Below are 13,351 nucleotides of genomic sequence, written 5' to 3' on the forward strand. Positions count from 1 at the left end.
CAAAGATGCAGAAAGGCTAAAAGAGTTTCAGGGAAGATAAAATGATCAAGGAATTCATATTTTATGATGGCACATGTGGAAAAGTTAGGTCTTCCTGGGTTAAAAAAGATAAAATTAAGCAATTATGAAAGGCAGATAGTAGGTTTAGCAATTTTTACTTAGTGCTTTCTTTCAAGGACCTGAACAGAAATAACTGCTATTAAAAAAGTACAAGAACTTATACCTCAATTGAATAAGTTTAGCCCACCAAAATCCAAAACATCACAACTATAGGTTTCTGGAGTAGCTGGCTACAACATTCAGGTATATACTGTGGCACTGCCTTGCAAGTGTAATTATTTAATATTGAGGCTGTCATGTGGGTTTTCAGCCCATAAGTGAGGGACTGTACAACTCAATATTATGTTGAATTATTTGTTCCAAACACCTTTGGAATATTTTCTCAAATTCCACTAAGTTATTCAGAAAATATAAGGAAATGTCTTACTCCATGATGTGACAGAGGTCAAAAGTATAAATAAGTTCTACATATGTTTAAATCAATAAGGATTAAATGTATATTTTTAGAGCTGTTCTGTCATTATGTAGAAGGCAAAATTCTCTAGTATCATTGACTTGATGTGGATCAATTGATCTAACTAAAATGGAAATTCTTCATGTTTAATGTTCTTATGTACTTAGCCAACACAGGGTGTTTACTAAGTGTCATTTGATGATGATAGCTTTTTATATCTTCTTAAATCTAAAGACAGCCCACAAAGACGATGATAGATGTCTGCCGTTCCAATTAAGGGATTTGTTTTATCAATTCCAAAAAGACTAGTATTCTAATAATTTTAATAGTGCGGTAAAATATGAAACCACAGAAATGCCACAAGATTGGGAAAAATAAGCCTAAATCTGCATTTGTATATATGCATATATCATGCTATTAAAAGATCAGAAATATATACTTCTTTTAATTTTTATCCTTATTCATAATTTATAAATTTTAATAATGAACCTTGTATTTATTTTATAATTTTTAAAATGGACATTTTTAATGTGTAGGAACTCAGACCCAAGAGAACGCATTAATATCTAATACTTTAGTAAATGGCAAAATATATTTTATTAATGGTTGCAAAGTATAAATAATTAATTATAAATCATTGTTTTGCAATGGTGATGAGCAAAGCAATAGATTAGAGTGGAAGGGAGAAAATACAGCAGTGATAAAGGCAAAAGGTGCTGACACAGTTTTTGTGACTGAAACAAATGGCTGTATCCATCATAACTTCTAACTTAAAAGGAAGAGATGAATGAGTTTCTGTAGCATAGCTTTGCCTCAGACTAGCACTAAGTAGCCTTATTGTTCCAAGCCATTTAGAATGTAAGCTTCGCAAGTGCAGCGATTTTTGCCTTAGTTCACTTTTGCAACCATGGCACCTGTAACAGTGCCTAACAAAAGCAGTATTAGGTAAATGAATGAATGAATGAAAAGTTATCCTTCCCAATTTTTATATCACTTTTCATTATATCATAGAATATAAAGATCTTAGAATCTAGCAATCATTTGATCCAATTACCTATTCAATGTTCACATCTCTCACATGATACCTTTGCCAACAGGACACCCCAGCAGCCATGGGAAACCTGCCATTGGTGGAGAACTCTTTTTCTTGTGAGATGGTTCAGGCTTTCTCAGGACAGTGCTGTTAGTTAGCCCTTATTTATAGTGAACCAAAATCCCTCTTCCTATAGTTTTCTAGTTCTTTGCCCTGGGATGATAAATAAGGGGTCTAGTATTTCTTCCACATAACTGCCCTTTGAATATTTGAAGACATTTATCAGCTCCTTCCTTCCCCACCATTCACTCACCCTCTCTTCATATATTCCACCTTCCTGTGCAGATTCTTCAGTAGTATAAGACTTTTAGCAATTCCAAGTTCTGTAGCAGCAAGAGTCCTCATTATCATCTTGGCTGATTCCTCTGAATTTTTTTATAGTGTGGTACCCACTTCTGAACATACTAGTCTGAGTTCTGAGTGTGGTCTGACTGGCACCGGACTGATTACTGCTTTGTAAATGCACTGAATATGAAACGAGTTTCTATGACAGCTGTGTCACAATAGTTTTTACAAAGAGTACTGTAAGTTAAAATCCCTATGTGATTTTTATGAGTAGTCATATTCTGTATCACCTCCATTTTGTAGATATGTAGTTGGTATTTTGAACTTGAGAGTAGGACCATATATTTATCTGAGTTAAATTTCATTAAAAAAATCCATCCCAGCCTTCTAGACAGTTATCGTCTCTTGGATTTTGATTAATTTATTGCTTTTGTTTTCTTTTCCTATGATTTTTGTATGATGTTGATAGTTGCACACTCTCTATATATTCATCCAGTGTATTACTTTTAAAATGATGTTAATAGTGCAGGGGATAGATCTGTGCTAAGTTGCCAGAAAACATATGCACCCTTCCAGGTAAGAGATTACACATAATACTTGTATTGTTCTCACATCAAGGTCAGCACTTGGATGGTAGGAGCTGCTCAGCAAATATTTGCTGCCCTGAATGAGCTGTTGAACACGCTCCACACTCTTGGAGTGGAACTCTTCATCCAGCCATTTTATTGTACCTAATCTGTTAGCAGGGCTACTATCCAACCCACATTTCTGCATTTGAAAACAAAGATATAATGAAAAATATTGCCAAATGCCTTGGTGAAATGTGTGTCCTACATTTATGAAATTATCAAATAATTAAGAAGTGATATCTCCTGTTCTACACTCACAAGCCAAGTTACCATGTACACTTTCCAGCACTTGACGAACACTGAGTAAATGTCAGTTGAATGAATTCAATATTTTCTCTCAGTCCAGCTATTGTATGCAAATCTTTATGAACAAAGGTATTTCTGGGAGGCACTCATGATAGCAGGAACAGATTTAAAGTTTGTAATTCACTTCAACATTTTTAGCACACCTTGTAAGTGCTAGGTATTGGAATTACAAACATGAGGGTTGCACGCTCTGGTGAAGAGAATGTTACATTTATTGATTCAGTTGCTATATATGGAGCAATCCGTATATGCAAGGCATTTTATTAGTTCTTGCCAATTCAAAGAGGCTAAGTCCCTGCCCTGCTTACATTTTAATAAATAACAAGCAAACAAGTAATCTGATAGTAAGAACGATGGCAGTAATAAACAAGGTGATGAGAGAATGACGGGGGAGACCACTTAATTAGGGTGGTCATGAGAAGATCTTAATCAGGGTGGTCGTGAGAAGATCTTAATTAGGGTGGTCATGAGAAGATCTTATGTGAAGATGGCGTTTGAGGTACTATCCAAAGGATGAACGTGGGCTTTGTAAAGATATGGGAAGAGTGTTTCAGGAAGAGGGAATGGCAAACACCAAGACATAAAATTCAGAAAGAGTTTGGCTTATTTCAGAAACACAAAGAAGAAGCCAGTATGACTGCAGCATGGTGAACAACGTAGCTGAGCGTGGTGCGTTGAAGTTTAGAGGAGAGAAGGAGCCAGGTGATGTAGCCCTACAGGTTGTAATAAGGAGCGTGGATTTTCTTTTGTGAACAACAGGAAGTAATTGAGAGGTTTTAAGTAGGAAACAACATGACTTTATCCTTGGGTCAAGAGATCTGACTGCTTTTGGGAGGGACAGGTATACAGGAGAAAGACCTGTTAAAAGGGTATTGCTCTTATTCAAGAGAGAGATAATGGTGGAGACAGTGGAGATAGAAGTAGAAAAATCCAAGATATATTTTGGAGATAGAACCAAGGGCTTAATGATAAGAAAGGTAAGGGAAAGGAATACATTGATGATGGCTGCTATGTTTTTGGCGTTAAGGCATTTATTGTCGGCACTACAGCGAAGACTAAGAGAGGAGCTGGTGGTGTGGAAGGAATGTTTGATGACAAATAAGATAAATTGTGGTAAGTGCTCTAATGAATACCTACTGTACTTCATACATGTTTATAGTATTCATCCTATTTTTATTGAGCAGCTAGTATGTGCCAGACATTGGGGATAAAGTAGTGAACAATACAGACACAAATCCTGGTCTTCATGATGAAGTATGTCTGATACTGATAAATACTGTGGAGGAAAAGAAAAGGGGGTAAGGGTTAGGTGTGCCAAGTGAGGGGATTATTTGTGGTTTTAAAGAGCGTAGTCGAGAGGGCTTCCCCCCCAGAGTTGACATTTTAGCAAAGACTTGTAATATTAATAAATAAATGTAATAATAGAATCATAGGAATAATTCATGATAATTGAGCTCAGTATATTTTTATTTACCATATTTGCTTATTTATGTCACCTACTATTCTGCTAGAACTTGGGGATAAAAGTAGGAGATGGCTTCTTTGCTGCTAATTTCTTTTTTTTATTTTTATTTTTTTTAATTTTTTTTTTAATTTATTATTTATGGCTGTGTTGGGTCTTCGTTTCTGTGCGAGGGCTTTCTCTAGTTGTGGCAAGCGGGGGCCACTCTTCATCGCGGTGTGCGGGCCTCTCTTGTTGCAGAGCACAGGCTCCAGACGCACAGGCTCAGTAATTGTGGCTCACGGGCCCAGCTGCTCCGTGGCATGTGGGATCTTCCCAGACCAGGGCTCGAACCCGTGTCCCCTGCATTGGCAGGCAGATTCTCAACCACTGGGCCACCAGGGAAGCCCCAACTGCTAATTTCTTGAACGAGGTAACTGTTATGTGCAAGACACAGGAATAGTTCTTATTACCTTGCTTAAAGTTGAGAAGTTAGCCAAATCCATCAAATCTTTAAATAAATTAATAGAGTTTAAAAGGACAAAAAGTGAAAAACAGAGAATAGTGGTCTTTATTTTATTCTGCAATAGAAGCAGATGCAACAATGGCATATAAAAAAGTAAGGTGTCAGCTTTTATTCAGAATTAACAATAGCATAATACCTGGGGCATAGGTGAACATTAAGTGTTAGCATGCACAGCCCATTCTGCAGATTATCACTTCTACGTCCTAAAGACAAGTCCAGGCACATTTCACTTCATAACACAGGTTGTAAGGGAACAAAGAGAAAAGCAATGAGAAGTGTTATTTTCTTGAAGTGATTTATCACAGCTGTTGCTTCATCAATACATGTATAAACTTCCACATCATCAAAAAGGGTAGTAGCTATTTCTGCAATCAATCTAGAAATAATAAACTGGGCATGTTTCTTTATTAGCTTCTGTTATAAACATAAAAATATATACCTGCAAGTATGTCAAGAAAAGAAAAATATTGGTGGTTCTGGTATTTTCTTTCAGTACTAGTTATTTGGAGTTGTCATCTTAGGGAATAATATAATAAAAATACTGATATACTGAAATACATTAAGATATATTAGTCACCATGTAACTAGAGGTTGCAGATAGGGAGAGAGAGAGAGAATAAAATTTGAGTGTGATGTTCTTGTGATAACTTTGTTAAATTCTTAAATATTGTCATACCCTCCTCCTAACTCAATTTTAATTGATTTTTCCAGGGCATATAACACCTATGGAAGAATTTAGCCATGATTAAATTTTCATATTATATGTTATATGGGACAAAATTTCCATATCAGTGTGTGCAGGTGAAGTCAACGTTGTATTTTTTACTTGCCAGTAGCACTTGACGTTATTTAATTAATATAACATTAATATTTCTTATTCTATCTTGAAATTTGTAAAGAAATACCACCATTTAGCTAAATAATACCTCCAGAAAAACACTTGTTTGCATTTTGGTGTCTTTGGAACACTGAAGTCATTTGTTTAATCTGTCTCTTCTAACATGATATTAGAATTCCGTTTCTTTGATCACCATTTTTATTGACATTATTTATGCCAAACATGAAAATGCAGCAGATATATTGCAGCTTGAAAATAATATTCACTTATTAGTGATATGTATCTGTACTCTTTATACTGAAATGAGTGATCATTCCTTTATATGAAGAAAAGGCCAGAAAAATATAATCCTAAAATCTAATCCATCACTACTTTCAAATTACATTCGACCTAAGAATTTATAAGAACCATAAATTAGTAAGACAGGTGTCTAAAGTCATCATATGGGATGAAGTGGAGATATTTAAAAAGTCGCATGGTATTAAAAAGGTGTCTCTTCTAAGAATTGGGTCGATATTGGGTGGTCATTCTAGTTAATGCACTAGTTCCCTTGTCGCCCTGTTCCCCACAGCCCATGCAAACACACGGCCACACAAGCCAGATTGCCCACTCCTGTGTCATCCGTCACAATTTATCATTTTACCTTTCACATAGTTTCCTAAACTAGAAATCTTTTCTTTCTCCTCTGATCATAAAGAACCGAAAACCATGAATTACATGATTTTCGACATTGTGCAACCTGAAAATGCTCTGGCACATACACGATTGAGCTAAAACAGGGGCACATGGCTTGTCTAAGTCAGGCAATCTCCTATTTGGGTTTTCTCATCATAAAAATAAGGAATCATAGAATTGTTCTTCTATTTAATGAATGCAATTTTTCTGTTATCAGGAAATTAAGTAACTTTTTAAAGTTTAATATTAAGTTAATTGGGCTTCCCTGGTGGCGCAGTGGTTGAGAATCTGCCTGCCAATGCAGGGGACACAGTTTCGAGCCCTGGTCTGGGAAGATCCCACATGCCACAGAGCAGCTGGGCCCGTGAGCCACAATTACTGAGCCTGCGCATCTGGAGCCTGTGCTCTGCAACAAGAGAGGCCGCGATAATGAGAGGCCCGCGCACCGCGAGGAAGAGTGGCCCCCGCTTGCCGCAACTAGAGAAAGCCCTCGCACAGAAACGAAGACCCAACACAGCCATAAATAAATAAATAAATAAATAAATAAATAAACCCAAAGTTTAAAAGGAAAAAGACAATTAAAAAAAAAAAGAAATTAAGTTAATTTAGAGGCATTTCCCCCATTTTAAAGTATAACAAGAAATACAGAAGAATGAGGGAAAGCAAATAGAATCATCTGTAATCTCATTGATCTTCATGTATCCAGGTTGGAGAAGGAGTCAAATATAATCACATACAGGGATATTTTGTTGCCATTACATTCAGAAATCTTTTTAAACTGTTATGGGGCTTAGCTCTTTTTCAGTAGTTTCAGTAAATCCCAACCCGTGATGCCCATCAAGCCTCAGCCTGTCATTAGTAGTATTTGCATGTCCTTCCACTTGGTCCTAAGAACACCCTGTTTTACTGGGTGTCCAGTGCCAAAGGACTGATTTGGGAGGGGGCATTAAGGGATAAATGCGGGCATGCCTTCTCACACTGGAATAGCAATTTTTGCTTCCTCTCCATAAACAGGGCTTTTATGTCTCCACTTCACATTTCACAGGCAGCTTCCTCCTGTCTTTTAAAGATGGATTTTCACCTCTTTTATGTTATGTAGTTAGTGCCATAAAGTTGGCACACATCACAGCATTCTCTCCCCAGGACTGATTTTTTTTTTTTTTAATTGAGGCATAATTGATATATAACATTATAGTTCTTTTAGGTGCTAGACTGAATTCTTAATCCAAATTCATTTTGTAAAATATTCAGGACTTTTATTAGCCAAATCAGACTCTTTCTCATATTCAGTGATTTCAAACTATATTACAAAGCTATAGCTTTTCTGGGGGGGGATAATGAAAATATTTTGGAACTAGGTAGTGGTGAACAACTGGAGTGGTTGTGTAACTCTGTGAATGTACTGAAAACCAATAATTGTGCACTTTAAAAGGGTGAGTTTTGGCACACATGAGGGGCGGAGTGGTGGGTGCTGAGAGTGGCTGAGGACCTGGAAACATACCTTGGAGGGTTGGGTAGCCCCTCTCCCCAAGCTTCTGGAGGAAAGGCCCCAGGTGTCCCCACTTGCCCCATCTCAAAGCGGGGTATGCAGCTGCTGGCCCTCGAGAGAAGTTTAAAAAAAAAGTGCATGTTATGGTATATGAATTACATCTCAATCAAAAAGAGATCAATCTTTCTAATTCTGAAAGAAAATCAGAAGCTTTGTGAAACAATAATGTGAGCTCATACTGTTGAAATATAATGAAAAGCATAATAAAATTTCTGGAAGCCTCCTTCAATGTCAGGTATAGAATTACTGTTATGGAAGATGATCCTTTCGTGAGAAAAGACAATTTAACAAAGCTTCAAATCCAACCTGTAGGTGGTCCCCAAACTGGGGATCTAAAATTGAAGGAAAACAAAGGGTAGTTCTATAAATAGCAACAGAAATCAGGGGATAGATTTAGAGATGTCAAAGAAGGACTAGTTGAAAGAGACACTAGCCCACTTCTTGGAGTTGCATGAAAGGTTGGACACAGAGGATTTGACTATTCCACTGGCTTTTCTCTGCTATATGTATAGAGGTGATATCTGGGAAGGCAGCTTAATATGCAAAGATCTGGATGATAATATTTGGAGAAGATTTTCACATACTCTGGGAGTTTTTAGGCAAGCATCCTCTCCATTGGGGTGAGGAGTGCTGAATATGGGTATGTTACACAGTTGGAGGACCATGGTCAATGTGAAGGCCTCTGAGCATCTCAGCAGCCATGAGAATACCTGGGTCGAAGATTGGCCTGTTGATGTCTCAGGGTGTTTACTGTAGTGACAAGGTTGTTAACATTTATTACAAGGGCTGAGGAGAGCTTTTAAAACACACATTTGTAGATAAATTTGTAATGAAATGGGACATGACTTTGAAAGTTTGCTCTACCTGCACGTGAGTGCTGTATTATTTGGGAAAATTCTAGATTTTTAAAAATCAAACCTCAATTTTTCTTTAAGAAAATAAAAAGCTTATGATAAATGATTAAAATCTTAGAAAAGGTGAATGAAATACTTTGTCATTTAATTATGAGTGATTTGTGAAGGTTATTTATTTAGTTAGTCAATATATCTATATCTATGTAATACTGGATTCCTGATACCCATTTATGAGATATATTCAATTGGGATTAAAGACTTAAGTGTGAAAAATCAAAAATAAGTGATTACCTTTTAATCAGCACGAGCAAGTTCTCAAAGTGAAAAGGAAAACGACTATGTCATTTTTCTAAGTTAGCATATGCTGCACCAGATTGTTAGATTGTTAGGATTCGTTAAGTTGAAAGTACTTATACTAGTTAATGAAAGTGTTTTTGAAGCTTAAGCATTACTTAGTGATCTCATCTCAAACAAAACAGAACAAAACAAATGAACAAAAAAAACCCAAAAAAAACAAAAAGAGAAAAACAGGGAGTGTCCTTGATTAAAATAAAGACTTGTATTTTATTTCAGCCCAGAGTGCATTTTTATTTTATTTTCTAAATATGTTTTATGGAGTGCCCAAAAAATAAAAACAGAAAACACCCTAGAGAGTGAGATCATAATGCCTAAGGCAGGGAATTGATAGGCAGTGGCAAAAACCATGAAGGGTCTATGATTTCACCCTCTTTGTAAGCTAAATTCGGCCTGCCACAGTTGCGTGGATGCTGGTAGAAGACATGAGACTTCTGGGTCAGAGAATAGGATCATTTATTACTCACAGCAACATCAGTAGCCATGCTATCAGCATCCCCCAGCCCCAGTCCCCATAGGGCAATGTGAAGAGGGCCAGGTGACACCTGCACTCACAGTGGGTGGCATTAAGGTAGAGGAACCCGAAAGTTAGGGAACCTAAATCTTTTATAAAAGACAGTAAGCATGCCTGCCCTTTGATCCAGATGTTTGCTATACAAACACCCATGAAAAGACTGTGCAGCATGGAGGGTAGTGAAGCAAAATTGTAGAAACACCAAAGACCCAATGGAGAATGATATCCTGATAGAAAGATTTGAGTTGAATTCTTCCTTTTTTGTGGCAAATATTAACATTACACTGATTTAATGGAAAACTTTTTGCTTTAAATAATCTTTACCATAATGTTTGTTGTAGCTCCTCAAGAGTGATCATTTGAAGTAGGTTCAGAGCATGGCCCACATTTAATAATGAAGAGTTAAATGATTTATTACAAACTCTTGCAGAGACTTTGCGTCAAAGCAAATACTCACATGTTCAAAGATGAGTTTTAATTTACTGGACTAAATAAAGTTCTCATTGACTCCTTATCTTGAACTTCAGGTATTTAGCCTTAAAATTATCTACTGGACCTATGATATTTTCTATCAGTGTTAAAATTTGGGAAGTACTTGTCCATCTATCAGAGCACATAGTTGTTATTACAGAAGGACCTGTGGAACTCTGTATGATGAGAGGATAAGAAACACATTAGCTTCTTAACCCTTAAAGCTTATATTGGAGGAGACTATGTGTGTGTGTCTATGTATTTATATGTATACACACACATAAATTTGTTGTAAACATCAAGTTGAAGTGAAATGGCATGATGTTTTTGGTAGTTACAGTTGACCCTTGAAAACATGGATTTGAACTGGGTGGGCCCACTTTTAATGTGGATTTTTCTTCAATAGTAAATACTATAATACTACATGATTTGCAGTTGGTTAAATCTGTAGATGCAGAACCTCGGATACCAAGGAACCATGGATGTTGAGAAACTACATATATGGAGGCCGACCATAAGTTACATGTGGATTTTTGACTGCTTAGAGGGTTGGCACCCCTAACTCCCGAGTTGTTCAAGGGTCAACTTTGTATTAATCTACATAGTAGAACTAGAGATGCCTTTGTGAGAAACCATGCACAATCACACAACTGATGCCCAATTTAATTAACAGTAGACATTTGTTAACCAAATATTGGCCTCAGGTGTGAAGTTCATAATCATGATACAACTTTTAGAATATCATACAGTTCAGAATATAAACATGTAGATATTTTAATACATTCCTTTTTAAATGTGGGATACCCAGATGAGTTAACATATTGTCTGAATATTGAAAGATTGTTCTTTTGTGCAATAGAAAACTTAGCCTTTTAAAAGTTTTAAGAGACACCTTTAGAGTTCTCAAAATTATTTAAGACACTTAGTGCTATCTGGTCACTCGCTACTGCAAATATATCCATTCATTATAATACTGATATCCTCATGGCTAATGAAAACCCCTTATTTTTTCCTAAAAGAGAAATGAGTATACTGTGACTTTTCTTCTGTCGCAATAAAAAAAATATCCACTTGAAAATCCATTACTTATTTTTCTGTATCTGCCAAAAATTTTCCTTTATCTCTGAAATATTTTGAACTCCTTCAGCCTTTAGCCACTCCCTCTTCTCTGTTCTCAAAGCATTCGGTGTATTGCACATGGTACAAACCCTAATATTAACATACAGCACGTTGTAGTGCATAATTCTGTTTTATCATCTCTGCCCCCAGGCTGTGATTCATTTTTGTGGCATCAGTTTCTAGCACTGTGCCTAGCACATAGATACTTATTCAGTAAATATTTGTTGAAAGTACGAATGAATGAATTTTAATGTCACCAGCAATTTGTTCTAAATCTTATTCATACTGACTTTAGAGCATATGGAAATTAGAACAGTGTTAATAATTTGAGCAAATTAGAGTTTCTGTATTAACATTGAAATATATGTTGCCTTTTTTTCATACCATTAGCACTAGTCTGGGTCCTAAAAGCACTTCTAGGTACAGCAACTGTGAGATACTTAACAACAAAACTTCACCACATTATAAAAACAAACATCTAAATGCAAAAGGTGACATTTATGAATCTTTTAAGTTTCTTCCTGTAATTGCAGGCTTCACTGATGAATAAAAATAGGAAAGAAAGCCATTTAAGATTAAGTGAATGTACATTCATTTATTTGCTTATTCCCAAAGTACTAAGTAACTGTCTTTTGCCAAGTACTTCAACAAGTGATGACTATCTAGAGATGTTTCGGGAGGAGTTGTGGGTAGAAAGCTATACTGAGATATAATTCACATACTAAAAGTTTCACCCATTTAAAGTGTAAATTCATTGTTTTTTGGTATATTCAGAGTTCTGCAACTCTCACCACTATCAATTTTGGAAGATTTCATCACCCCGAAGAGAAACCCCTACCCTTTAGCAGTAACTCTCATTTCTCCCCAAACGCTCTCCACTACCGCCCCAGTCAACCACTAATATACTTTCTGTGTCTAAAGATTTGCCTGTTCTGGACATTTAATATGAATGGAATAATATAACTTGTGGTCTTTTGTAACTGGCTTCTTTTATAATACTTAGTACTTAAGTTTCATTAATGTTGTAGTATGAATCAGTACTTCATTCCTTTTTAATTACCACAAAATATTTCATTGTATGAATATACCACATGTGTGCATATATCCACTTATTAATTAATCCATCTTTTGGCTGTTAAAAAGGAGGCTGATATGAACATTCATGTATAAGGTTTTACATGGACATATGTTTTCATTTCTCTTGAGTATATGCCTAGGAGTAGAATTGCTGGGTTATATGGTAACTCTATATGTTTAACTGTCTGAGGAACTGCCAGACTATTTTCCAAAGTGACTGCACCATTTTACATTCCCACCAGCAATGTATGAAGTTCCAGTTTCTTCACATCTATAGAGATTTTAAGAGACGATTTTAACAAATATATCTAAGTGGAGCTTAAGAATGTAACATCATTTTGATGACTACCAGAAAGCCATTTTCCAATTTATTTTGGAAAATGTGGTTAATTTTTATTGTTTAGTTATAGCTGCTAACATTTACTGAGTGTCCACAATATACATGTAGTCAGCCATTTAATCCTTGTAACAACCCTAGAAAGTAGGCATCAATGCTGTTTTTACTTTTGAGGGTGTTAAAGCATGGAAAGGTTAAGTGATACATCAGGAAGGTTGAGAAGAGAGTTCACCTAGGTGGCCTGGCTTGAGAGCTCTGTATCTGAATTCACACTCTGCCCTGGCACATGTTGAGTGGTGCTGCCACAGGTTTAAGTCTTTGCTGGGAAGTTAGAAAATATATTCGCAAATGGAATTTTGTATTTAAAGTTTAAGAGTGAAACTATACTGTAAATTTTGGTCTATGGGACAAAGACTCACTGACCATTTTGTTAATCATTAATGATGAATTGTATGAAGTCAATGGAAGACATTTCTTATACACAATTAGTACTGTCATTCAGTGAATGTTTACTGTGTGCCAGACACTCTTTCAAGTGTGTTTCTTCATTCAGTCAACAATAGTGTGATGCTGACTTTAGAAGAGATTAGCTTAAATGTCTTTAATGCATGAATCAATAATGTATATTAGCTCACAATGAAAACATTTACTTCTTCCTTTCTTTTACTCAATTCAAATAATTTAATTATATTCATTTTCTTCATCTTGAAAATTAGTGGCTAACGGGCACATGAAAATATGTTTAACATCGCGAATTATTGGAGAAATG

General features: G+C 36.0%; 1 protein-coding gene across 4 annotated transcripts in view; it reads left to right on the forward strand.

Moving 5' to 3' along the window:
- The window catches only part of PRKN (parkin RBR E3 ubiquitin protein ligase), a 1,187,061-nt gene that overhangs the window by 115,525 nt on the left and 1,058,185 nt on the right, over positions 1-13,351 (forward strand). The window lies entirely within an intron of this gene.

The sequence above is a fragment of the Eubalaena glacialis genome, chromosome 12, assembly GCF_028564815.1.
Source record: "Eubalaena glacialis isolate mEubGla1 chromosome 12, mEubGla1.1.hap2.+ XY, whole genome shotgun sequence".
Classification (NCBI taxonomy): Eukaryota; Metazoa; Chordata; class Mammalia; order Artiodactyla; family Balaenidae; genus Eubalaena; species Eubalaena glacialis.